The sequence below is a fragment of the Salvelinus alpinus genome, chromosome 16, assembly GCF_045679555.1.
Source record: "Salvelinus alpinus chromosome 16, SLU_Salpinus.1, whole genome shotgun sequence".
In the NCBI taxonomy this organism is placed as follows: domain Eukaryota; kingdom Metazoa; phylum Chordata; class Actinopteri; order Salmoniformes; family Salmonidae; genus Salvelinus; species Salvelinus alpinus.
Genome location: NC_092101.1, coordinates 51,588,112 through 51,616,041, shown reverse-complemented (window position 1 = coordinate 51,616,041; position 27,930 = coordinate 51,588,112). Strand labels below are relative to the sequence as shown.

At 47.8% G+C, this 27,930-nt stretch overlaps 1 protein-coding gene across 27 annotated transcripts in view; it reads right to left on the bottom strand.

Annotated features, from left to right (window-relative positions):
* Positions 1-27,930, bottom strand: part of kif1aa (kinesin family member 1Aa) — a 246,098-nt gene that overhangs the window by 207,795 nt on the left and 10,373 nt on the right. The gene's annotated exons all lie outside the window — the stretch shown is intronic.

The following is a 27,930-nucleotide window of genomic DNA, read 5'->3' as shown; positions in this document are numbered from 1 at the left end:
AGTTTGAACACTGACAGAGAGGGGGGTATAGTCTGAACACTGACAGAGAGGTGGCTATAGTCTGAACACTGACAGAGAGGGGTATAGTCTGAACACTGAAAGAGAGGGGGCTATAGTCTGAACACTGACAGAGAGGGGTATGGTCTGAACACTGACAGAGAGAGGGGTATAGTCTGAACACTGACAGAGAGGGGGGTATAGTCTGAACACTGACAGAGAGAGGGGTATAGTCTGAACACTGACAGAGAGGGGGGTATAGTCTGAACACTGACAGAGAGGGGGGTATAGTCTGAACACTGACAGAGAGGGGGGCATAGTCTGAACACTGACAGAGAGGGGTATAGTCTGAACACTGACAGAGAGGGGTATAGTCTGAACACTGACAGAGAGGGGTAGTCTGAACACTGACAGAGAGGGGTATAGTCTGAACACTGACAGAGAGGGGTAGTCTGAACACTGACAGAGAGGGGTATAGTCTGAACACTGACAGAGAGGGGTATAGTCTGAACACTGACAGAGAGGGGTATAGTCTGAACACTAACAGAGAGAGGGGTATAGTCTGAACACTGACAGAGAGGGGTATAGTTTGAACACTGACAGAGAGGGGGGTATAGTCTGAACACTGACAGAGAGGTGTCTATAGTCTGAACACTGACAGAGAGGGGTATAGTCTGAACACTGAAAGAGAGGGGGCTATAGTCTGAACACTGACAGAGAGGGGTATGGTCTGAACACTGACAGAGAGAGGGGTATAGTCTGAACACTGACAGAGAGGGGGGTGTAGTCTGGACACTGACAGAGAGGGGGGTATAGTCTGAACACTGACAGAGAGGGGGGTATAGTCTGAACACTGACAGTGAGGGGTATAGTCTGAACACTGACAGAGAGGGGTATAGTCTGAACACTGACAGAGAGGGGTATAGTCTGAACACTGACAGAGAGGGGTATAGTCTGAACACTGACAGAGAGGGGTATAGTCTGAACACTGACAGAGAGGGGTATAGTCTGAACACTGACAGAGAGGGGTATAGACTGAACACTGACAGAGAGGGGGGTATAGTCTGAACACTGACAGAGAGGGGTATAGACTGAACACTGACAGAGAGGGGGGTATAGTCTGAACACTGACAGAGAGGGGGGTATAGTCTGAACACTGACAGAGAGAGGTATAGTCTGAACACTGACAGAGAGGGGTATAGTCTGAACACTGACAGAGAGGGGGGTATAGTCTGAACACTGACAGAGAGGGGGGTATAGTCTGAACACTGACAGAGAGGGGTATGGTCTGAACACTGACAGAGAGGGGGATAGTCTGAACACTGACAGAGAGGGGTATAGTCTGAACACTGACAGAGAGGGGGGTATAGTCTGAACACTGACAGAGAGGGGTATAGTCTGAACACTGACAGAGAGAGGTATAGTCTGAACACTGACAGAGAGGGGGGTATAGTCTGAACACTGACAGAGAGGGGTATAGTCTGAACACTGACAGAGAGGGGGGTATAGTCTGAACACTGACAGACAGGGGTATAGTCTGAACACTGACAGAGAGGGGGGTATAGTCTGAACACTGACAGACAGGGGTATAGTCTGAACACTGACAGAGAGGGGGGTAAATTCTGAACACTGACAGAGAGGGGTATAGTCTGAACACTGACAGAGAGGGGGTGTAGTCTGAACACTGACAGAGAGGGGTATAGTCTGAACACTGACAGAGAGGGGTATAGTCTGAACACTGACAGAGAGGGGTATAGTCTGAACACTGACAGAGAGGGGGGTATAGTCTGAACACTGACAGAGAGGGGTATAGTCTGAACACTGACAGAGAGGGGTATAGTCTGAACACTGACAGAGAGGGGGGTATAGTCTGAACACTGACAGAGAGGGGTATAGTCTGAACACTGACAGAGAGGGGGGTATAGTCTGAACACTGACAGACAGGGGTATAGTCTGAACACTGACAGAGAGGGGGGTATAGTCTGAACACTGACAGACAGGGGTATAGTCTGAACACTGACAGAGAGGGGGGTAAATTCTGAACACTGACAGAAAGGGGTATAGTCTGAACACTGACAGAGAGGGGTGTAGTCTGAACACTGACAGAGAGGGGTATAGTCTGAACACTGACAGAGAGGGGTATAGTCTGAACACTGACAGAGAGGGGGGTATAGTCTGAACACTGACAGAGAGGGGTATAGTCTGAACACTGACAGAGAGGGGTATAGTCTGAACACTGACAGAGAGGGGTATAGTCTGAACACTAACAGAGAGAGGGGTATAGTCTGAACACTGACAGAGAGGGGTATAGTCTGAACACTGACAGAGAGGGGGGTATAGTCTGAACACTGACAGAGAGGTGGCTATAGTCTGAACACTGACAGAGAGGGGTATAGTCTGAACACTGACAGAGAGGGGGCTATAGTCTGAACACTGACAGAGAGGGGTATGGTCTGAACACTGACAGAGAGAGGGGTATAGTCTGAACACTGACAGAGAGGGGGGTGTAGTCTGGACACTGACAGAGAGGGGGGTATAGTCTGAACACTGACAGAGAGGGGGGTATAGTCTGAACACTGACAGAGAGGGGGGTATAGTCTGAACACTGACAGAGAGAGGGGTATAGTCTGAACACTGACAGAGAGGGGGGTATAGTCTGAACACTGACAGAGAGGGGGGTATAGTCTGAACACTGACAGAGAGGGGGGCATAGTCTGAACACTGACAGAGAGGGGTATAGTCTGAACACTGACAGAGAGGGGTATAGTCTGAACACTAACAGAGAGAGGGGTATAGTCTGAACACTGACAGAGAGGGGTATAGTCTGAACACTGACAGAGAGGGGGGTATAGTCTCAACACTGACAGAGAGGTGGCTATAGTCTGAACACTGACAGAGAGGGGTATAGTCTGAACACTGACAGAGAGGGGGCTATAGTCTGAACACTGACAGAGAGGGGTATGGTCTGAACACTGACAGAGAGAGGGGTATAGTCTGAACACTGACAGAGAGGGGGGTGTAGTCTGGACACTGACAGAGAGGGGGGTATAGTCTGAACACTGACAGAGAGGGGGGTATAGTCTGAACACTGACAGAGAGGGGGGTATAGTCTGAACACTGACAGAGAGAGGGGTATAGTCTGAACACTGACAGAGAGGGGGGTATAGTCTGAACACTGACAGAGAGGGGGGTATAGTCTGAACACTGACAGAGAGGGGGGCATAGTCTGAACACTGACAGAGAGGGGTATAGTCTGAACACTGACAGAGAGGGGTATAGTCTGAACACTGACAGAGAGGGGTAGTCTGAACACTGACAGAGAGGGGTATAGTCTGAACACTGACAGAGAGGGGTAGTCTGAACACTGACAGAGAGGGGTATAGTCTGAACACTGACAGAGAGGGGTATAGTCTGAACACTGACAGAGAGGGGTATAGTCTGAACACTAACAGAGAGAGGGGTATAGTCTGAACACTGACAGAGAGGGGTATAGTTTGAACACTGACAGAGAGGGGGGTATAGTCTCAACACTGACAGAGAGGTGGCTATAGTCTGAACACTGACAGAGAGGGGTATAGTCTGAACACTGAAAGAGAGGGGGCTATAGTCTGAACACTGACAGAGAGGGGTATGGTCTGAACACTGACAGAGAGAGGGGTATAGTCTGAACACTGACAGAGAGGGGGGTGTAGTCTGGACACTGACAGAGAGGGGGGTATAGTCTGAACACTGACAGAGAGGGGGGTATAGTCTGAACACTGACAGAGAGGGGGGTATAGTCTGAACACTGACAGAGAGAGGGGTATAGTCTGAACACTGACAGAGAGGGGGGTATAGTCTGAACACTGACAGTGAGGGGTATAGTCTGAACACTGACAGAGAGGGGTATAGTCTGAACACTGACAGAGAGGGGTATAGTCTGAACACTGACAGAGAGGGGTATAGTCTGAACACTGACAGAGAGGGGTATAGTCTGAACACTGACAGAGAGGGGTATAGTCTGAACACTGACAGAGAGGGGTATAGACTGAACACTGACAGAGAGGGGGGTATAGTCTGAACACTGACAGAGAGGGGTATAGACTGAACACTGACAGAGAGGGGGGTATAGTCTGAACACTGACAGAGAGGGGGGTATAGTCTGAACACTGACAGAGAGAGGTATAGTCTGAACACTGACAGAGAGGGGTATAGTCTGAACACTGACAGAGAGGGGGGTATAGTCTGAACACTGACAGAGAGGGGGGTATAGTCTGAACACTGACAGAGAGGGGTATGGTCTGAACACTGACAGAGAGGGGGATAGTCTGAACACTGACAGAGAGGGGTATAGTCTGAACACTGACAGAGAGGGGGGTATAGTCTGAACACTGACAGAGAGGGGTATAGTCTGAACACTGACAGAGAGAGGTATAGTCTGAACACTGACAGAGAGGGGGGTATAGTCTGAACACTGACAGAGAGGGGTATAGTCTGAACACTGACAGAGAGGGGGGTATAGTCTGAACACTGACAGACAGGGGTATAGTCTGAACACTGACAGAGAGGGGGGTATAGTCTGAACACTGACAGACAGGGGTATAGTCTGAACACTGACAGAGAGGGGGGTAAATTCTGAACACTGACAGAGAGGGGTATAGTCTGAACACTGACAGAGAGGGGGTGTAGTCTGAACACTGACAGAGAGGGGTATAGTCTGAACACTGACAGAGAGGGGTATAGTCTGAACACTGACAGAGAGGGGTATAGTCTGAACACTGACAGAGAGGGGGGTATAGTCTGAACACTGACAGAGAGGGGTATAGTCTGAACACTGACAGAGAGGGGTATAGTCTGAACACTGACAGAGAGGGGGGTATAGTCTGAACACTGACAGAGAGGGGTATAGTCTGAACACTGACAGAGAGGGGGGTATAGTCTGAACACTGACAGACAGGGGTATAGTCTGAACACTGACAGAGAGGGGGGTATAGTCTGAACACTGACAGACAGGGGTATAGTCTGAACACTGACAGAGAGGGGGGTAAATTCTGAACACTGACAGAAAGGGGTATAGTCTGAACACTGACAGAGAGGGGTGTAGTCTGAACACTGACAGAGAGGGGTATAGTCTGAACACTGACAGAGAGGGGTATAGTCTGAACACTGACAGAGAGGGGGGTATAGTCTGAACACTGACAGAGAGGGGTATAGTCTGAACACTGACAGAGAGGGGTATAGTCTGAACACTGACAGAGAGGGGTATAGTCTGAACACTAACAGAGAGAGGGGTATAGTCTGAACACTGACAGAGAGGGGTATAGTCTGAACACTGACAGAGAGGGGGGTATAGTCTGAACACTGACAGAGAGGTGGCTATAGTCTGAACACTGACAGAGAGGGGTATAGTCTGAACACTGACAGAGAGGGGGCTATAGTCTGAACACTGACAGAGAGGGGTATGGTCTGAACACTGACAGAGAGAGGGGTATAGTCTGAACACTGACAGAGAGGGGGGTGTAGTCTGGACACTGACAGAGAGGGGGGTATAGTCTGAACACTGACAGAGAGGGGGGTATAGTCTGAACACTGACAGAGAGGGGGGTATAGTCTGAACACTGACAGAGAGAGGGGTATAGTCTGAACACTGACAGAGAGGGGGGTATAGTCTGAACACTGACAGAGAGGGGGGTATAGTCTGAACACTGACAGAGAGGGGGGCATAGTCTGAACACTGACAGAGAGGGGTATAGTCTGAACACTGACAGAGAGGGGTATAGTCTGAACACTGACAGAGAGGGGTAGTCTGAACACTGACAGAGAGGGGTATAGTCTGAACACTGACAGAGAGGGGTAGTCTGAACACTGACAGAGAGGGGTATAGTCTGAACACTGACAGAGAGGGGTATAGTCTGAACACTGACAGAGAGGGGTATAGTCTGAACACTAACAGAGAGAGGGGTATAGTCTGAACACTGACAGAGAGGGGTATAGTTTGAACACTGACAGAGAGGGGGGTATAGTCTCAACACTGACAGAGAGGTGGCTATAGTCTGAACACTGACAGAGAGGGGTATAGTCTGAACACTGAAAGAGAGGGGGCTATAGTCTGAACACTGACAGAGAGGGGTATGGTCTGAACACTGACAGAGAGAGGGGTATAGTCTGAACACTGACAGAGAGGGGGGTGTAGTCTGGACACTGACAGAGAGGGGGGTATAGTCTGAACACTGACAGAGAGGGGGGTATAGTCTGAACACTGACAGAGAGGGGGGTATAGTCTGAACACTAACAGAGAGAGGGGTATAGTCTGAACACTGACAGAGAGGGGGGTATAGTCTGAACACTGACAGTGAGGGGTATAGTCTGAACACTGACAGAGAGGGGTATAGTCTGAACACTGACAGAGAGGGGTATAGTCTGAACACTGACAGAGAGGGGTATAGACTGAACACTGACAGAGAGGGGGGTATAGTCTGAACACTGACAGAGAGGGGTATAGACTGAACACTGACAGAGAGGGGGGTATAGTCTGAACACTGACAGAGAGGGGGGTATAGTCTGAACACTGACAGAGAGAGGTATAGTCTGAACACTGACAGAGAGGGGTATAGTCTGAACACTGACAGAGAGGGGGGTATAGTCTGAACACTGACAGAGAGGGGGGTATAGTCTGAACACTGACAGAGAGGGGTATGGTCTGAACACTGACAGAGAGGGGGATAGTCTGAACACTGACAGAGAGGGGTATAGTCTGAACACTGACAGAGAGGGGGGTATAGTCTGAACACTGACAGAGAGGGGTATAGTCTGAACACTGACAGAGAGGGGTATAGTCTGAACACTGACAGAGAGGGGTATAGTCTGAACACTGACAGAGAGGGGGGTATAGTCTGAACACTGACAGAGAGGTGGCTATAGTCTGAACACTGACAGAGAGGGGTATAGTCTGAACACTGACAGAGAGGGGGCTATAGTCTGAACACTGACAGAGAGGGGTATGGTCTGAACACTGACAGAGAGAGGGGTATAGTCTGAACACTGACAGAGAGGGGGGTGTAGTCTGGACACTGACAGAGAGGGGGGTATAGTCTGAACACTGACAGAGAGGGGGGTATAGTCTGAACACTGACAGAGAGGGGGGTATAGTCTGAACACTGACAGAGAGAGGGGTATAGTCTGAACACTGACAGAGAGGGGTATAGTCTGAACACTGACAGAGAGGAGTATAGTCTGAACACTGACAGAGAGGGGTAGTCTGAACACTGACAGAGAGGGGTATAGTCTGAACACTGACAGAGAGGGGTAGTCTGAACACTAACAGAGAGGGGTATAGTCTGAACACTGACAGAGAGGGGTATAGTCTGAACACTGACAGAGAGGGGTATAGTCTGAACACTAACAGAGAGAGGGGTATAGTCTGAACACTGACAGAGAGGGGTATAGTTTGAACACTGACAGAGAGGGGGGTATAGTCTGAACACTGACAGAGAGGTGGCTATAGTCTGAACACTGACAGAGAGGGGTATAGTCTGAACACTGAAAGAGAGGGGGCTATAGTCTGAACACTGACAGAGAGGGGTATGGTCTGAACACTGACAGAGAGAGGGGTATAGTCTGAACACTGACAGAGAGGGGGGTGTAGTCTGGACACTGACAGAGAGGGGGGTATAGTCTGAACACTGACAGAGAGGGGGGTATAGTCTGAACACTGACAGTGAGGGGTATAGTCTGAACACTGACAGAGAGGGGTATAGTCTGAACACTGACAGAGAGGGGTATAGTCTGAACACTGACAGAGAGGGGTATAGTCTGAACACTGACAGAGAGGGGTATAGTCTGAACACTGACAGAGAGGGGTATAGTCTGAACACTGACAGAGAGGGGTATAGACTGAACACTGACAGAGAGGGGGGTATAGTCTGAACACTGACAGAGAGGGGTATAGACTGAACACTGACAGAGAGGGGGGTATAGTCTGAACACTGACAGAGAGGGGGGTATAGTCTGAACACTGACAGAGAGAGGTATAGTCTGAACACTGACAGAGAGGGGTATAGTCTGAACACTGACAGAGAGGGGGGTATAGTCTGAACACTGACAGAGAGGGGGGTATAGTCTGAACACTGACAGAGAGGGGTATGGTCTGAACACTGACAGAGAGGGGGATAGTCTGAACACTGACAGAGAGGGGTATAGTCTGAACACTGACAGAGAGGGGGGTATAGTCTGAACACTGACAGAGAGGGGTATAGTCTGAACACTGACAGAGAGGGGTATAGTCTGAACACTGACAGAGAGGGGGGTATAGTCTGAACACTGACAGAGAGGGGTATAGTCTGAACACTGACAGAGAGGGGGGTATAGTCTGAACACTGACAGACAGGGGTATAGTCTGAACACTGACAGAGAGGGGGGTATAGTCTGAACACTGACAGACAGGGGTATAGTCTGAACACTGACAGAGAGGGGGGTAAATTCTGAACACTGACAGAGAGGGGTATAGTCTGAACACTGACAGAGAGGGGGTGTAGTCTGAACACTGACAGAGAGGGGTATAGTCTGAACACTGACAGAGAGGGGTATAGTCTGAACACTGACAGAGAGGGGGGTATAGTCTGAACACTGACAGAGAGGGGTATAGTCTGAACACTGACAGAGAGGGGTATAGTCTGAACACTGACAGAGAGGGGTATAGTCTGAACACTAACAGAGAGAGGGGTATAGTCTGAACACTGACAGAGAGGGGTATAGTCTGAACACTGACAGACAGGGGTATAGTCTGAACACTGACAGAGAGGGGTATGGTCTGAACACTGACAGAGAGAGGGGTATAGTCTGAACACTGACAGAGAGGGGGGTGTAGTCTGGACACTGACAGAGAGGGGGGTATAGTCTGAACACTGACAGAGAGGGGGGTATAGTCTGAACACTGACAGTGAGGGGTATAGTCTGAACACTGACAGAGAGGGGTATAGTCTGAACACTGACAGAGAGGGGTATAGTCTGAACACTGACAGAGAGGGGTATAGTCTGAACACTGACAGAGAGGGGTATAGACTGAACACTGACAGAGAGGGGGGTATAGTCTGAACACTGACAGAGAGGGGTATAGACTGAACACTGACAGAGAGGGGGGTATAGTCTGAACACTGACAGAGAGGGGGGTATAGTCTGAACACTGACAGAGAGGGGTATAGTCTGAACACTGACAGAGAGGGGTATAGTCTGAACACTGACAGAGAGGGGGGTATAGTCTGAACACTGACAGAGAGGGGGGTATAGTCTGAACACTGACAGAGAGGGGTATGGTCTGAACACTGACAGAGAGGGGGATAGTCTGAACACTGACAGAGAGGGGTATAGTCTGAACACTGACAGAGAGGGGGGTATAGTCTGAACACTGACAGAGAGGGGTATAGTCTGAACACTGACAGAGAGGGGTATAGTCTGAACACTGACAGAGAGGGGGGTATAGTCTGAACACTGACAGAGAGGGGTATAGTCTGAACACTGACAGAGAGGGGGGTATAGTCTGAACACTGACAGACAGGGGTATAGTCTGAACACTGACAGAGAGGGGGGTATAGTCTGAATACTGACAGACAGGGGTATAGTCTGAACACTGACAGAGAGGGGGGTAAATTCTGAACACTGACAGAGAGGGGTATAGTCTGAACACTGACAGAGAGGGGGTGTAGTCTGAACACTGACAGAGAGGGGTATAGTCTGAACACTGACAGAGAGGGGTATAGTCTGAACACTGACAGAGAGGGGGGTATAGTCTGAACACTGACAGAGAGGGGTATAGTCTGAACACTGACAGAGAGGGGGGTATAGTCTGAACACTGACAGAGAGGGGGGTATAGTCTGGACACTGACAGAGAGAGGGGTATAGTCTGAACACTGACAGTGAGGGGTATAGTCTGAACACTGACAGAGAGGGGGGTATAGTCTGAACACTGACAGAGAGGGGTATAGTCTGAACACTGACAGACAGGGGTATAGTCTGAACACTGACAGAGGGGGGTGTATAGTCTGAACACTGACAGAGAGGGGTATAGTCTGAACACTGACAGAGAGGGGTATAGTCTGAACACTGACAGAGGGGGGTGTATAGTCTGAACACTGACAGAGAGGGGTATAGTCTGAACACTGACAGACAGGGGTATAGTCTGAACACTGACAGAGGGGGGGGTATAGTCTGAACACTGACAGAGAGGGGTATAGTCTGAACACTGACAGAGAGGGGGGTATAGTCTGAACACTGACAGAGAGGGGAGTATAGTCTGAACACTAACAGAGAGAGGGGTATAGTCTGAACACTGACAGACAGGGGTATAGTCTGAACACTGACAGAGAGGGGGGTATAGTCTGAACACTGACAGACAGGGGTATAGTCTGAACACTGACAGAGAGGGGGGTAAATTCTGAACACTGACAGAGAGGGGTATAGTCTGAACACTGACAGAGAGGGGGTGTAGTCTGAACACTGACAGAGGGGGGTGTAAAGTCTGAACACTGACAGAGAGGGGTATAGTTTGAACACTGACAGAGAGGGGTATAGTCTGAACACTGACAGAGAGGGGTATAGTCTGAACACTGACAGAGAGGGGGGTATAGTCTGAACACTGACAGAGAGGGGTATAGTCTGGACACTGACAGAGAGGGGGGTATAGTCTGAACACTGACAGAGAGGGGGGTATAGTCTGAACACTGACAGAGAGGGGTATAGTCTGAACACTGACAGAGAGGGGTATAGTCTGAACACTGACAGAGAGGGGGGTATAGTCTGAACACTGACAGAGAGGGGTATAGTCTGAACACTGACAGAGAGGGGGGTATAGTCTGAACACTGACAGACAGGGGTATAGTCTGAACACTGACAGAGAGGGTGGTATAGTCTGAACACTGACAGACAGGGGTATAGTCTGAACACTGACAGAGAGGGGGGTAAATTCTGAACACTGACAGAGAGGGGTATAGTCTGAACACTGACAGAGAGGGGGTGTAGTCTGAACACTGACAGAGAGGGGTATAGTCTGAACACTGACAGAGAGGGGTATAGTCTGAACACTGACAGAGAGGGGGGTATAGTCTGAACACTGACAGAGAGGGGTATAGTCTGAACACTGACAGAGAGGGGGGTATAGTCTGAACACTGACAGAGAGGGGGGTATAGTCTGGACACTGACAGAGAGGGGTATAGTCTGAACACTGACAGAGAGGGGTATAGTCTGAACACTGACAGAGAGGGGGGTATAGTCTGAACACTGACAAAGAGGGGGGTATAGTCTGAACACTGACAGAGAGGGGGGTATAGTCTGAACACTGACAGAGAGGGGTATAGTCTGAACACTGACAGAGAGGGGTATGGTCTGAACACTGACAGAGAGGGGTATAGTCTGAACACAGACAGAGAGGGGTATAGTCTGAACACTGACAGAGAGGGGGGTATAGTCTGAACACTGACAGAGAGGGGGGTATAGTCTGAACACTGACAGAGAGAGGGGTATAGTCTGAACACTGACAGTGAGGGGTATAGTCTGAACACTGACAGAGGGAGGGGTATAGTCTGAACACTGACAGAGGGGGGTATAGTCTGAACACTGACAGAGAGGGGGGTATAGTCTGAACACTGACAGAGAGGGGTATAGTCTGAACACTGACAGAGAGGGGGCTATAGTCTGAACACTGACAGAGAGGGGTATAGTCTGAACAATGACAGAGAGGGGGGTATAGTCTGAACACTGACAGAGAGGGGTATAGTCTGAACACTGACAGAGAGGGGTATAGTCTGAACACTGACAGAGAGGGGGGTATAGTCTGAACACTGACAGAGAGGGGTATAGTCTGGACACTGACAGAGAGGGGGGTATAGTCTGAACACTGACAGAGAGGGGGGTATAGTCTGAACACTGACAGAGAGGGGTATAGTCTGAACACTGACAGAGAGGGGTATAGTCTGAACACTGACAGAGAGGGGGGTATAGTCTGAACACTGACAGAGAGGGGTATAGTCTGAACACTGACAGAGAGGGGGGTATAGTCTGAACACTGACAGACAGGGGTATAGTCTGAACACTGACAGAGAGGGTGGTATAGTCTGAACACTGACAGACAGGGGTATAGTCTGAACACTGACAGAGAGGGGGGTAAATTCTGAACACTGACAGAGAGGGGTATAGTCTGAACACTGACAGAGAGGGGGTGTAGTCTGAACACTGACAGAGAGGGGTATAGTCTGAACACTGACAGAGAGGGGTATAGTCTGAACACTGACAGAGAGGGGGGTATAGTCTGAACACTGACAGAGAGGGGTATAGTCTGAACACTGACAGAGAGGGGGGTATAGTCTGAACACTGACAGAGAGGGGGGTATAGTCTGGACACTGACAGAGAGGGGTATAGTCTGAACACTGACAGAGAGGGGTATAGTCTGAACACTGACAGAGAGGGGGGTATAGTCTGAACACTGACAGAGAGGGGGGTATAGTCTGAACACTGACAGAGAGGGGGGTATAGTCTGAACACTGACAGAGAGGGGTATAGTCTGAACACTGACAGAGAGGGGTATGGTCTGAACACTGACAGAGAGGGGTATAGTCTGAACACTGACAGAGAGGGGGGTATAGTCTGAACACTGACAGAGAGGGGGGTATAGTCTGAACACTGACAGAGAGGGGTATAGTCTGAACACTGACAGAGAGGGGTATGGTCTGAACACTGACAGAGAGGGGTATAGTCTGAACACTGACAGAGAGGGGGGTATAGTCTGAACACTGACAGAGAGGGGGGTATAGTCTGAACACTGACAGAGAGAGGGGTATAGTCTGAACACTGACAGTGAGGGGTATAGTCTGAACACTGACAGAGGGAGGGGTATAGTCTGAACACTGACAGAGGGGGGTATAGTCTGAACACTGACAGAGAGGGGGGTATAGTCTGAACACTGACAGAGAGGGGTATAGTCTGAACACTGACAGAGAGGGGGGTATAGTCTGAACACTGACAGAGAGGGGGCTATAGTCTGAACACTGACAGAGAGGGGTATAGTCTGAACACTGACAGAGAGGGGGGTATAGTCTGAACACTGACAGAGGGGGGTATAGTCTGAACACTGACAGAGGGGGGTATAGTCTGAACACTGACAAAGAGGGGGGTATAGTCTGAACACTGACAGAGAGGGGGGTATAGTCTGAACACTGACAGAGAGGGGTATAGTCTGAACACTGACAGAGAGGGGTATGGTCTGAACACTGACAGAGAGGGGTATAGTCTGAACACTGACAGAGAGGGGTATAGTCTGAACACTGGCAGAGAGGGGGGTATAGTCTGAACACTGACAGAGAGGGGTATAGTCTGAACACTGACAGAGAGGGGTATAGTCTGAACACTGACAGAGAGAGGGGTATGGTCTGAACACTGACAGAGAGGGGGGTATGGTCTGAACACTGACAGAGAGGGGTATAGTCTGAACACTGACAGAGAGGGGTATAGTCTGAACACTGACAGAGAGGGGTATAGTCTGAACACTGACAGAGAGGGGGGTGTAGTCTGAACACTGACAGAGAGGGGGGTGTAGTCTGAACACTGACAGAGAGGGGTATAGTCTGAACACTGACAGAGAGGGGTGTAGTCTGAACACTGACAGAGAGGGGGGTGTAGTCTGAACACTGACAGAGAGGGGGGTATAGTCTGAACACTGACAGAGAGTCAGTCAGTCACTCACTTAGCTCACTGCCATTCTTGTGCTTTGTGGGAACTAGCCTATTGAACAATCTCTAGCCATCAAGGAGCACAAAGCAGAGACAGAGATGCACAAAAGACCCCCCCCCCCCCCCAACCCCCTCGCTGGCCCCCGTCCAGTCTCCAGACACTGTTACCATGCAGGGGGGGGGGTTCTTTCTGTCTGTCATGACATCATCCTCCATACAGACCCCACACCCCCAGCAGCCAAGCAGCTAAGCAGCCAGCTCCATTGACTCAGTATGAACACAGAACAATATGCTAAAAGGCTGACTCCCAGAAGGTCCCCCTTTCCCTACGTAGGGCGTTACTTTGGACGCTCTTAGAAAAATCTAGAACGTATAAGGGTTCTTCGGGCTGTCACCATAGGAGAACCGTTTCTGTTTCCAGGTAGAACCCTTTTGGTTCCACGTAGAAACCGAAAAAAGGATTCTCCCCGGAAACAAAAAAAAATGGTTATCCTATGGTGACAGCCGAAGAACCATTTTGGGACCCTTTTCTTTCTAAGAGTGTGCATTATTAAGGGAATAGGGGATCATTCGGGATGCGACAGAGAACAATGTGCTGGAGAGGACCAGTGTCTCTGAAGAGAGGGGTGTTATGATGTTGGTATCAGGCACACTATGGTGTCTGATCTGATGAAAGTATGTCTGAGGAGGAGGAGGGTTGAGAATACTGCTGATTTTGATGGTACATTTCCCATAAGGCACCGAAACAGAAATGATTTAAGTCAAGTAGATGTGTTTCTGATGACATGGTACATTTCGTTGTAAGTAAAGAGCACTCAAACAGCTAAATTCAGAGTGGGTAGAGAGAGAGAGATCAGGATGATGGCACATGAAATGCACCCTGGCACACCAACCAGAATGTTCCTGCAGGTAATCTAGCATTAAATATCGATGATGTGCCCCGTTTGGTCCGTTGAACTCACATGAACCCCCCCATCTTTATTCTGTGCTGCAGAGGAGCTACTCAGACCACACTGAGGCTACGTCCCAAATCACACCCTTTTCCCTGTACAGTGCACTACACTCTTAGAAAAAAGAGTTCCAAAAGGGTACTTCGGCTGTCCCCATAGGAAAACCCTTTTTGGTTCCAGGTAGAACACTTTTTGGTTCCAGGTAGAACCCTTTAAGGTTCCAGGTAGAACCCTTTAGGGTTCCAGGTAGAACCCCCTGTTTGAAGGGTTCTGCGTGGAACTAAAAAGGGTTCTAACTGGAACTAAAGAGGGTTCTTCAAAGGGTTCCCCTACGGGGACCGCCGAAAAACCCTTTGAGACTCTAGATTGCACCTTTTCTCCTAAGAATGTACTTTTCTCCTGAACCTTATAGGCACTGTCTTGGGAATAGGGTGGCATTTAGAACGCAGAATACCACTGTCCAGCCAAGAACAAGAGGGCATGCTTGCTGTAGTAGGCAAAAAATGCCATCACAATATTTAGCAACAGACCATTTCTTTTTTAGGGAAGTACAAAAGAAACCTCTTATAGATATAGCCTCTATTGGTGCAGTGTAGATATAGCCTCTATTGGTGCAGTGTAGATACAGCCTCTATTGGTGCAGTGTAGATATAGCCTCTATTGGTGCAGTGTAGATATAGCCTCTATTGGTGCAGTGTAGATATAGCCTCTATTGGTGCAGTGTAGATACAGCCTCTATTGGTGCAGTGTAGATATAGCCTCTATTGGTGCAGTGTAGATACAGCCTCTATTGGTGCAGTGTAGATATAGCCTCTATTGGTGCAGTGTAGATATAGCCTCTATTGGTGCAGTGTAGATATAGCCTCTATTGGTGCAGTGTAGATACAGCCTCTATCGGTGCAGTGTAGATATAGCCTCTATTGGTGCAGTATAGATATAGCCTCTATTGGTGCAGTGTAGATATAGCCTCTATCGGTGCAGTGTAGATATAGCCTCTATTGGTGCAGTATAAATATAGCCTCTATTGGTGCAGTGTAGATATAGCCTCTATTGGTGCAGTGTAGATATAGCCTCTATTGGTGCAGTATAAATATAGCCTCTATCGGTGCAGTATTGGGTAAATCAGAGGAATTGGTAAAGTCCTGGAACCAGGCTACAATGAATCCATTGCATTACACCACACATGATATCTTGCCTTCCGGTAAAATACACAAATTACCGTTAATCTTTAAGTAATTACCAGAGAAGCCAAGCTAGGCTGGAGTGCCTGCAGATATGCAAGGTCTGTGAAGGGAAAGAGTGGCGTCGGCATCCGAATGTGTGTTGTCTTTTTTGTTATTGCCGACTCCCTAACGATTGTAAACAAAGGACCCTGGTCAAAAGTAGTGCACTATAAAGGGAATAGGGTGCAATTTGGGACACATATTAAGATTAAATCAGAACAGATGGCAGAATTCTGTGTTGTCTTGGCAGAGATGGCCGTCACTCCCTCTCTCTACTGGTTATGCTGCAGAGATGGCCGTCACTCCCTCTCTACTGGTTATGCTGCAGAGATGGCCGTCACTCCCTCTCTCTACTGGTTATGCTGCAGAGATGGCCGTCACACCCTCTCTACTGGTTATGCTGCAGAGATGGCCGTCACTCCCTCTCTACTGGTTATGCTGCAGAGATGGCCGTCACACCCTCTCTACTGGTTATGCTGCAGAGATGGCCGTCACTCCCTCTCTCTACTGGTTATGCTGCAGAGATGGCCGTCACTCCCTCTCTCTACTAGTTATGCTGCAGAGATGGTCGTCTCTCCCTCTCTCTACTAGTTATGCTGCAGAGATGGCCGTCACACCCTCTACTGGTTATGCTGCAGAGATGGCCGTCACACCCTCTCTCTACTGGTTATGCTGCAGAGATGGCCGTCTCTCCCTCTCTCTACTGGTTATGCTGCAGAGATGGCCGTCTCTCCCTCTCTCTACTGGTTATGCTGCAGAGATGGCCGTCTCTCCCTCTCTCTACTGGTTATGCTGCAGAGATGGCCGTCACTCCCTCTCTCTACTGGTTATGCTGCAGAGATGGCCGTCACACCCTCTCTCTACTGGTTATGCTGCAGAGATGGCCGTCTCTCCCTCTCTCTACTGGTTATGCTGCAGAGATGGCCGTCACTCCCTCTCTACTGGTTATGCTGCAGAGATGGCCGTCACACCCTCTCTCTACTGGTTATGCTGCAGAGATGGCCGTCACTCCCTCTCTCTACTAGTTATGCTGCAGAGATGGTCGTCTCTCCCTCTCTCTACTAGTTATGCTGCAGAGATGGCCGTCTCTCCCTCTACTGGTTATGCTGCAGAGATGGCCGTCACTCCCTCTCTACTGGTTATGCTGCAGAGATGGCCGTCACACCCTCTCTCTACTGGTTGTGCTGCAGAGATGGCCGTCACTCCCTCTCTCTACTGGTTATGCTGCAGAGATGGCCGTCACACCCTCTCTCTACTGGTTATGCTGCAGAGATGGCCGTCACACCCTCTCTCTACTGGTTATGCTGCAGAGATGGCCGTCACACCCTCTCTCTACTGGTTGTGCTTCAGAGATGGTCGTCTCTCCCTCTCTCTACTGGTTATGCTGCAGAGATGGTCGTCACTCCCTCTCTCTACTGGTTATGCTGCAGAGATGGCCGTCACTCCCTCTCTCTACTGGTTATGCTGCAGAGATGGCCGTCACACCCTCTCTCTACTGGTTGTGCTTCAGAGATGGTCGTCTCTCCCTCTCTCTACTGGTTATGCTGCAGAGATGGTCGTCACTCCCTCTCTCTACTGGTTATGCTGCAGAGATGGCCGTCACTCCCTCTCTCTACTGGTTATGCTGCAGAGATGGTCGTCTCTCCCTCTCTCTACTAGTTATGCTGCAGAGATGGTCGTCTCTCCCTCTCTCTACTAGTTATGCTGCAGAGATGGCCGTCACACCCTCTCTACTGGTTATGCTGCAGAGATGGTCGTCTCTCCCTCTCTCTACTGGTTATGCTGCAGAGATGGCCGTCTCTCCCTCTCTCTACTGGTTATGCTGCAGAGATGGCCGTCTCTCCCTCTCTCTACTGGTTATGCTGCAGAGATGGCCGTCTCTCCCTCTCTCTACTGGTTATGCTGCAGAGATGGTCGTCACTCCCTCTCTCTACTGGTTATGCTGCAAAGATGGCCGTCACTCCCTCTCTCTACTGGTTATGCTGCAGAGATGGCCGTCACACCCTCTCTCTACTGGTTGTGCTTCAGAGATGGTCGTCTCTCCCTCTCTCTACTGGTTATGCTGCAGAGATGGTCGTCACTCCCTCTCTCTACTGGTTATGCTGCAGAGATGGCCGTCACTCCCTCTCTCTACTGGTTATGCTGCAGAGATGGTCGTCACTCCCTCTCTCTACTGGTTATGCTGCAGAGATGGTCGTCTCTCCCTCTCTCTACTGGTTATGCTGCAGAGATGGTCGTCTCTCCCTCTCTCTACTAGTTATGCTGCAGAGATGGCCGTCAAACCCTCTCTACTGGTTATGCTGCAGAGATGGTCGTCTCTCCCTCTCTCTACTGGTTATGCTGCAGAGATGGCCGTCTCTCCCTCTCTCTACTTGTTATGCTGCAGAGATGGCCGTCTCTCCCTCTCTCTACTGGTTATGCTGCAGAGATGGCCGTCTCTCCCTCTCTCTACTGGTTATGCTGCAGAGATGGCCGTCACACCCTCTCTACTGGTTATGCTGCAGAGATGGCCGTCTCTCCCTCTCTCTACTGGTTATGCTGCAGAGATGGCCGTCTCTCCCTCTCTCTACTGGTTATGCTGCAGAGATGGCCGTCTCTCCCTCTCTCTACTGGTTATGCTGCAGAGATGGTCGTCACTCCCTCTCTCTACTGGTTATGCTGCAGAGATGGCCGTCACTCCCTCTCTCTACTGGTTATGCTGCAGAGATGGCCGTCACACCCTCTCTCTACTGGTTATGCTGCAGAGATGGTCGTCACTCCCTCTCTCTACTGGTTATGCTGCAGAGATGGCCGTCACTCCCTCTCTCTACTGGTTATGCTGCAGAGATGGCCGTCACTCCCTCTCTCTACTGGTTATGCTGCAGAGATGGTCGTCTCTCCCTCTCTCTACTGGTTATGCTGCAGAGATGGTCGTCACTCCCTCTCTCTACTGGTTATGCTGCAGAGATGGCCGTCACTCCCTCTCTCTACTGGTTATGCTGCAGAGATGGTCGTCTCTCCCTCTCTCTACTGGTTATGCTGCAGAGATGGTCGTCTCTCCCTCTCTCTACTGGTTATGCTGCAGAGATGGTCGTCACTCCCTCTCTACTGGTTATGCTGCAGAGATGGTCGTCTCTCCCTCTCTCTACTGGTTATGCTGCAGAGATGGTCGTCACTCCCTCTCTACTAGTTATGCTGCAGAGATGGTCGTCTCTCCCTCTCTCTACTGGTTATGCTGCAGAGATGGTCGTCACTCCCTCTCTACTGGTTATGCTGCAGAGATGGTCGTCTCTCCCTCTCTCTACTGGTTATGCTGCAGAGATGGCCGTCTCTCCCTCTCTCTACTGGTTATGCTGCAGAGATGGCCGTCTCTCCCTCTCTCTACTGGTTATGCTGCAGAGATGGCCGTCACACCCTCTCTACTGGTTATGCTGCAGAGATGGCCGTCTCTCCCTCTCTCTACTGGTTATGCTGCAGAGATGGTCGTCTCTCCCTCTCTCTACTGGTTATGCTGCAGAGATGGTCGTCACTCCCTCTCTACTAGTTATGCTGCAGAGATGGTCGTCTCTCCCTCTCTCTACTGGTTATGCTGCAGAGATGGTCGTCACTCCCTCTCTACTGGTTATGCTGCAGAGATGGTCGTCTCTCCCTCTCTCTACTGGTTATGCTGCAGAGATGGCCGTCTCTCCCTCTCTCTACTGGTTATGCTGCAGAGATGGCCGTCTCTCCCTCTCTCTACTGGTTATGCTGCAGAGATGGCCGTCACACCCTCTCTACTGGTTATGCTGCAGAGATGGCCGTCTCTCCCTCTCTCTACTGGTTATGCTGCAGAGATGGCCGTCTCTCCCTCTCTCTACTGGTTATGCTGCAGAGATGGCCTTCATTCCCTCTCTCTACTGGTTATGCTGCAGAGATGGTCGTCTCTCCCTCTCTCTACTAGTTATGCTGCAGAGATGGCCGTCACACCCTCTCTACTGGTTATGCTGCAGAGATGGCCGTCACTCCCTCTCTCTACTGGTTATGCTGCAGAGATGGTCGTCACACCCTCTCTCTACTGGTTATGCTGCAGAGATGGCCGTCACTCCCTCTCTCTACTGGTTATGCTGCAGAGATGGCCGTCACACCCTCTCTCTACTGGTTATGCTGCAGAGATGGCCGTCACTCCCTCTCTCTACTGGTTATGCTGCAGAGATGGCCGTCACACCCTCTCTCTACTGGTTATGCTGCAGAGATGGCCGTCACACCCTCTCTCTACTGGTTATGCTGCAGAGATGGCCGTCACTCCCTCTCTCTACTGGTTATGCTGCAGAGATGGCCGCCACTCCCTCTCTCTACTGGTTATGCTGCAGAGATGGCCGTCACACCCTCTCTACTGGTTATGCTGCATAGATGGTCGTCTCTCCCTCTCTCTACTGGTTATGCTGCAGAGATGGCCGTCTCTCCCTCTCTCTACTAGTTGTGCTGCAGAGATGGTCGTCTCTCCCTCTCTCTACTGGATGCTGCTTGTACAGTATAATATTATAGAATGAATTTCACCTGTAATTATGGTCTGGACAGGTCCAGTCCAACCCACTAAACAGTGATGGGAATTTACGTTGATCTTAGTGTCTTACAGAACTTTAAAAAACTCAAAAAAATTCCAAAACCAAAGGAATGAATTAAACACAGAGGGTTTTCCTTACCTCTTGTTCCTATTCTTAACCCCCGGCTTGACCTCACACTCCTTGACCTTTCCATACCTCTTCTTCTCTACAGGTGTTTAATAACATCAATTAACCCTCTTACAGATCCGGAGCCAGGAGAAAGTGATTAAGGGGGCAGTTGAAATTGGCTTATATCACAGTATACCACAATAAACATAAAGTTCAAGATGCTGTCTCTCCGAGAGGTGACAGGTTGGTGTGAAATCTCCTCTGCTACGCTGTATCAGCGTAAAATAGGGTCCTTCTAACAGTCATAGTGATAAACATTCAGCAGGAGGCAGACAGGTAGAGGTGCAAATGATTGTTGGATTTGTTTACACATCACTGGTTTTATAAAGATGACGGTGATATTTACAAATATACCGTATATAAAAAAGTTGTGACTTCAAAATGTCCACCATTCAAAAGAAAAAGCCTCTCATCAGGAAAAACCTGTCTTAACCAATAAAGCACGGGTTCTACCAGGCTCACATACAGCCTCTCCTTGAGTTACCCAAAACTGAACTATCTAGAAAATCCCCAAATGGGCACTTAAATACATTTGGCCACACCTACTTTGTTGGCGTGCAGGCCAGGTATATCTATGCATGCTAAAGCACGTCCACACAACATCAAACATGAGAAACCGGGAACATGATCTCCAAACAAAGACAAGAAGAAATTGACAATAAACTGGTAAACGCAATTAAATCAACCAAAAGTTCTTTATAACATGTGTTGAGCAGTTTGTGATCTCTCCAAACAATGTTTCTACTTTACGCCATCATACCGCTCAGGAAGGAGTTCTGTCTCCTAGAGACGAACGTACTTTGGTGCGAAAAGTACAAATCAATCCACGAACAACAGCAAAGGACCTTGGGAAGATGCTGGAGGAAACAAGTACAAAAGTATCTATATCCACAGTAAAACGAGTCCTATATCGACATAACCTGAAAGGTCGCTCAGCAAGGAAGAAGCCACTTCTCCAAAACCGCCATAAAAAAGCCAGACTACGGTTTGCAACTGCACATGGGGACAAAGATCATACTTTTTGGAGAAATGTCCTCTGGCCTGACCTCAATCTTATAGAAAATTTGTGGGCAGAACTGAAAAAGCTTGTGCAAGCAAGGAGGCCTCCAACTGACTCAGTTACAACAGCTCTGTCAAGAGGAATGGGCCAAAATTCACCCAACTTATTGTGGGAAGCTTGTAGAAGGCTACCCGAAACATTTGACCCAAGTTAAACAATTTAAAGGCAGTGCTACCAAATACTAATTGAGTATGTAAACTTCTGACCCACTGGGAATGTGATGAAAGAAATAAAAGAGGCTACTACCAGTTGTAGACTACTACCAGTTGTAGACTACTACCAGTTGTAGACTACTACCAGTTGTAGACTGCTACCAGTTGTAGACTACTACCAGTTGTAGACTGCTACCAGTTGTAGACTACTACCAGTTGTAGACTACTACCAGTTGTAGACTGCTACCAGTTGTAGACTACTACCAGTTGTAGACTACTACCAGTTGTAGACTGCTACCAGTTGTAGACTGCTACCAGTTGTAGACTACTACCAGTTGTAGACTGCTACCAGTTGTAGACTACTACCAGTTGTAGACTACTACCAGTTGTAGACTGCTACCAGTTGTAGACTGCTACCAGTTGTTGACTACTACCAGTTGTAGACTACTACCAGTTGTAGACTGCTACCAGTTGTAGACTACTACCAGTTGTTGACTGCTACCAGTTGTTGACTACTACCAGTTGTAGACTACTACCAGTGGTAGACTACTACCAGTTGTAGACTGCTACCAGTTGTAGACTACTACCAGTTGTAGACTGCTACCAGTTGTTGACTGCTACCAGTTGTAGACTGCTACCAGTTGTTGACTGCTACCAGTTGTAGGCTACTACCAGTTGCAGTTAACCGATCAGAACTTGTTTTTCTCTCAAGCGACTGGGGGAGAGGAAAGTGGTTCACTCATCACAGCAACAGGCCCCAGAGAGGGCGCAGGGGCAAGGGAAGGGCAGACACTTTCATTACATGATTTATGATGATAATGCACTTTTCTGTTAGACCAAATCATGGTTTTAGCCGCACCCCCAAAAAATGTGATGTTTTGAGTGAGGTGAAAATGTAGAATTCGCTCTTTCTAAAATTATAGGCATCATTTCTGGGGGTTTTTAACGATACATGATCTTGGCTGTCTAACTGATAACAGAGTCGGAGCAGGTGTCTTTGCTGATGGTCGCGTTTGATTATGAATGTGGAGGACACACCCTCTCCTCTCCAGGTCTCCTGAATCAATTCAGTGTCAGCCAATGTCGAGATGAAAACTTCACTCACCCCCGTCATAGGGCAGACACTCCTGCAGAGCCCCCCCCCCCCCCCCCCCCCCATAGGAACAGCAGAGGAGCAGGAAGGAGACAGGCCCACTTTAACCCACTTTAGCCCACTTTAACCCACTTTAGCCCACTTTAGCCCACCTTAGCCCACTTTAACCCACTTTAGCCCACTTTAGCCCACTTTAACACACCTTAACCCACTTTAGCCCACTTTAGCCCACCTTAGCCCACTTTAGCCCACTTTAGCCCACTTTAACCCACTTTAGCCCACTTTAGCCCACTTTAGCCCCCTCGTGGAGCCGGGTACACCCTCTGATCTTCTGCCTCTTTTCTTCTACCTGAATACCACCTTGACCTTTCCATAGCACTCCTTCTCTACAGCTGTTTGATAACATCCTCTACCTAAATACCTCCTCTACATCTTCTACCTAAATACCTTCTCTACATCCTCTACCTAAATCCCTTCTCTACATCCTCTACCTAAATCCCTTCTCTATATCCTCTACCTAAATATCTTCTCTACATCCTCTACCTAAATATCTTCTCTACATCCTCTACCTAAATATCTTCTCTACATCCTCTACCTAAATCCCTTCTCTACATATTCTATCTAAATACCTTCTCTAATGGGGAGGTGAAGGGAGAGGTGGAAGGGGTGATGAAGGGGGAGGTTAGAGGGGAGGTGGGCTAAATTAGGCCAATCGTTAAATATTTTAGGATGGCTCATCTATTATTGACTGATGGCTTTACCTTACTGAACAGACTGGATATCAGGGGCTTTACCTTACTGAACAGACTGGATATCAGGGGCTTTACCTTACTGAACAGACTGGATATCAATGGCTTTACCTTACTGAACAGACTGGATATCAATGGCTTTACCTTACTGAACAGACTGGATATCAATGGCTTTACAGTCCTGAACAGACTGGATATCAATGGCTTTACTTTACTGAACAGACTGGATATCAATGGCTTTACCTTACTGAACAGACTGGATATCGGGGCTTTACCTTACTGAACAGACTGGATATCAGGGGCTTTACCTTACTGAACAGACTGGATATCAGGGGCTTTACCTTACTTAACAGACTGGATATCAATGGCTTTACCTTACTGAACAGACTGGATATCAATAGCTTTACCTTACTGAACAGACTGGATATCAATGGCTTTACCTTACTGAACAGACTGGATATCAATGGCTTTACCTTACTGAACAGACTGGATATCAATGGCTTTACCTTACTGAACAGACTGGATATCAATGGCTTTACCTTACTGAACAGACTGGAAATCAGGGGCTTTACCTTACTGAACAGACTGGATATCAATGGCTTTACCTTACTGAACAGACTGGATATCAATTGCTTTACCTTACTGAACAGACTGGATATCAGGGGCTTTACCTTACTGAACAGACTGGATATCAATAGCTTTACCTTACTGAACAGACTGGATATCAATAGCTTTACCTTACTGAACAGACTGGATATCAATGGCTTTACCTTACTTAACAGACTGGATATCAATAGCTTTACCTTACTGAACAGACTGGATATCAGGGTCTTTACCTTACTGAACAGACTGGATATCAGGGTCTTTACCTTACTGAACAGACTGGATATCAATAGCTTTACCTTACTGAACAGACTGGATATCAGGGTCTTTACCTTACTGAACAGACTGGATATCAGGGGCTTTACCTTACTGAACAGACTGGATATCAATAGCTTTACCTTACTGAACAGACTGGATATCAATAGCTTTACCTTACTGAACAGACTGGATATCAATAGCTTTACCTTCCTGAACAGACTGGATATCAATGGCTTTACCTTACTGAACAGACTGGATATCAATAGCTTTACCTTACTGAACAGACTGGATATCAGGGGCTTTACCTTACTGAACAGACTGGATATCAGGGGCTTTACCTTACTGAACAGACTGGATATCGGGGCTTTACCTTACTGAACAGACTGGATATCAATGGCTTTACCTTACTGAACAGACTGGATATCAATGGCTTTACCTTACTGAACAGACTGGATATCAATGGCTTTACCTTACTGAACAGACTGGATATCAGGGGCTTTAGCTTACTGAACAGACTGGATATTTCAATATCTTTACCTTACTGAACAGACTGGATATCAATAGCTTTACCTTACTGAACAGACTGGATATCAATGGCTTTACCTTACTGAACAGACTGGATATCAGGGGCTTTAGCTTACTGAACAGACTGGATATCAATGGCTTTACCTTACTGAACAGACTAGATATCAGGGGCTTTACCTTACTGAACAGACTGGATATCAATGGCTTTACCTTACTGAACAGACTGGATATCAATGGCTTTACCTTACTGAACAGACTGGATATCAATGGCTTTACCTTACTGAACAGACTGGATATCAATGGCTTTGCCTTACTGAACAGACTGGATATCAGGGGCTTTACCTTACTGAGCAGACTGGATATCAATGGCTTTACCTTACTGAACAGACTGGATATAAATGGCTTTACCTTACTGAACAGACTGGATATCAATGGCTTTACCTTACTGAACAGACTGGATATCAATAGCTTTACCTTACTGAACAGACTGGATATCAATGGCTTTACCTTACTGAACAGACTGGATATCAATAGCTTTACCTTACTGAACAGACTGGATATCAGGGGCTTTACCTTACTGAACAGACTGGATATCAATAGCTTTACCTTACTGAACAGACTGGATATCAGGGTCTTTACCTTACTGAACAGACTGGATATCAGGGGCTTTACCTTACTGAACAGACTGGATATCAGGGGCTTTACCTTACTGAACAGACTGGATATCAATGGCTTTACCTTACTGAACAGACTGGATATCAGGGTCTTTACCTTACTGAACAGACTGGATATCAATAGCTTTACCTTACTGAACAGACTGGATATCAATGGCTTTACCTTACTGAACAGACTGGATATCGGGGCTTTACCTTACTGAACAGACTGGATATCAGGGTCTTTACCTTACTGAACAGACTGGATATCAGGGGCTTTAGCTTACTGAACAGACTGGATATCAATGGCTTTACCTTACTGAACAGACTAGATATCAGGGGCTTTACCTTACTGAACAGACTGGATATCAATGGCTTTACCTTACTGAACAGACTGGATATCAATGGCTTTACCTTACTGAACAGACTGGATATCAATGGCTTTACCTTACTGAACAGACTGCATATCAATGGCTTTGCCTTACTGAACAGACTGGATATCAGGGGCTTTACCTTACTGAGCAGACTGGATATCAATGGCTTTACCTTACTGAACAGACTGGATATAAATGGCTTTACCTTACTGAACAGACTGGATATCAATGGCTTTACCTTACTGAACAGACTGGATATCAATAGCTTTACCTTACTGAACAGACTGGATATCAATGGCTTTACCTTACTGAACAGACTGGATATCAATAGCTTTACCTTACTGAACAGACTGGATATCAGGGGCTTTACCTTACTGAACAGACTGGATATCAGGGGCTTTACCTTACTGAACAGACTGGATATCAATGGCTTTACCTTACTGAACAGACTGGATATCAGGGGCTTTACCTTACTGAACAGACTGGATATCAATAGCTTTACCTTACTGAACAGACTGGATATCAATGGCTTTACCTTACTGAACAGACTGGATATCAATAGCTTTACCTTACTGAACAGACTGGATATCAGGGTCTTTACCTTACTGAACAGACTGGATATCAGGGGCTTTACCTTACTGAACAGACTGGATATCAGGGGCTTTACCTTACTGAACAGACTGGATATCAATGGCTTTACCTTACTGAACAGACTGGATATCAGGGTCTTTACCTTACTGAACAGACTGGATATCAGGGGCTTTACCTTACTGAACAGACTGGATATCAATGGCTTTACCTTACTGAACAGACTGGATATCAGGGGCTTTACCTTACTGAACAGACTGGATATCGGGGCTTTACCTTACTGAACAGACTGGATATCAGGGGCTTTACCTTACTGAACAGACTGGATATCAATGGCTTTACATTACTGAACAGACTGGATATCAATGGCTTTACCTTACTGAACAGACTGGATATCAATGGCTTTACCTTACTGAACAGACTGGATATCAATGGCTTTACCTTACTGAACAGACTGGATATCAGGGGCTTTACCTTACTGAACAGACTGGATATCAAGTCTCTCTCCAGTCTCCTCACCACCATGTCTTAGGCCTCTCCATACCTTAACATGGGTCAGCAGGTAGCCTGGTGGTTAGAGCGTTGGGCCAGAAACTGAAAGGTTGCAAGATCGAATCCCCGAGCTGACATGATAAAAATCTGTCATTCTGCCCCTGAACAAGGCAGTTAACCCACTGTTCCTAGGCCATCATTGAAAATAAGAATTTTGTTCTTAACTGACTTGACTAGTTAATTAAAGGTAAAATATATATATATTTTTTCAACCCTGCTATCCCAAGGAGCACAAATACACAAGACAGAGGTGGCTGACCAGAAAAATCTCGACTTCAGCGGCAATAAATTCCTCAAAAGTACAGACAGATGTGTAGATATAGACAGATATAGACAGCTGTGTAGATATAGACAGATATAGACAGCTGTGTAGATATAGACAGATGTGTAGATATAGACAGATATAGACAGATGTGTAGATATAGACAGATGTGTAGATATAGACAGATGTGTAGATATAGACAGATATAGACAGATGTGTAGATATAGACAGATATAGACAGATGTGTAGATATAGACAGATGTGTAGATATAGACAGATGTGTAGATATAGACAGATGTGTAGATATAGACAGATATAGACAGCTGTGTAGATATAGACAGATATAGACAGATGTGTAGATATAAAAGCCTATTCTAGCATCTCAGGTTCAGATTCTTTCTAGAAACATTAACGTTGATCATTATAGTTTCCTAACTGCACAAGGCAAAGCTACTCTAGCGTAGACCATAATATTGTAGGCCCCAAATTCAACCCTTTCACTA